This window comes from Mesocricetus auratus, unplaced genomic scaffold (assembly GCF_017639785.1).
Source record: "Mesocricetus auratus isolate SY011 unplaced genomic scaffold, BCM_Maur_2.0 Super-Scaffold_6730, whole genome shotgun sequence".
Taxonomy (NCBI): Eukaryota; Metazoa; Chordata; class Mammalia; order Rodentia; family Cricetidae; genus Mesocricetus; species Mesocricetus auratus.
In genome coordinates this window covers 105,872,925-105,874,004 of record NW_024429184.1, presented here as the reverse complement: position 1 = coordinate 105,874,004, position 1,080 = coordinate 105,872,925, and the positions used below count along the sequence as shown (strand labels likewise).

Here is a 1,080-nt window from a genome sequence, read left to right as displayed (position 1 = left end):
TTTAAACTACAAGTCACAAAAAAATTGGTTTAAGTTAGCCAAATTTTTGAGTTTTTGTTGGTTTTTTTAGATAGTTAAAGTAAAACATACAAACTGAAAGAAAAATTGCAACGCAGAGAACTGTTATTCTTACCTATGATATATAGATAGCTCCTACACATGAGCTAGGAAAACACAAAAAGTGTATCCAGCCATATCCCTGTACATATTTTCATACAGTTCAGTTAAAGCTGATAGAGCTAGTGGCCCACACTGTGATTTATAATAATGGTATTTGTAATGTAGAGAATAGTACTTATAGCTTTTAGAGTAGAAATCATACTGCAGATTTTTTTCTCTCCCTCTTTTTCAGAAGAAGAAAGTAGTCAGCACAGCCGGTGTGCAACGAATGAGCCTCATCATAGGAAAAACACCTTCATGATTATGGTATCTCCCATGTCGGGCAAATATTAGACTGTAGAATGTTTGGTCAATAAAACACTTCAAAGGAGTAGAAAATAATAACAGATAGGAACCTCAGAAAAATACAAGATTCAAATTATAAGTAAATTAATATACAGAATATAGTCACATATAATTTCACAAATCTAAAAACAAAATGAAAATTTTTACATATTAAATTAAATAAAAGAATAATAAACCCAAGATTAAACAGAAAGCAAGTGTAAACGGGATAGGACCTTCCATTAGCATTCAAAGATACTAGAAATATTCTATATACCTGATTGGTACCACCCACATGTTTACTGTAGTGCTACTTTAATAACACACATACACACATACATACACACACATGATATGTGTGTGTGTATATTAATATACCATTGTACCCATTCAGTATTCAACATACTTATTTTAATGGAATTATGTTTTCCCATCTGCATTTAGGGATGCTACACTATTACCTGGCAATGTTGCTAAGCAATTTTATTATGTGAAAGTCCTTAACAACATATAATAAGTATGAGTATATAAGAGAACATATCTAACATTGAATGTATAGTAATAATGATGATTATGATGTTATGTTTCATCATCTGTAATGATTTGACATAAGACAGGACAGCTCTGGTCAGGATT

At 30.9% G+C, this 1,080-nt stretch overlaps 1 pseudogene; it reads right to left on the bottom strand.

Annotated features, from left to right (window-relative positions):
• Positions 1-323: 323 nt before the first annotated feature.
• On the bottom strand, positions 324-450 carry LOC121139081 (annotated as a pseudogene).
• Positions 451-1,080: the final 630 nt, after the last annotated feature.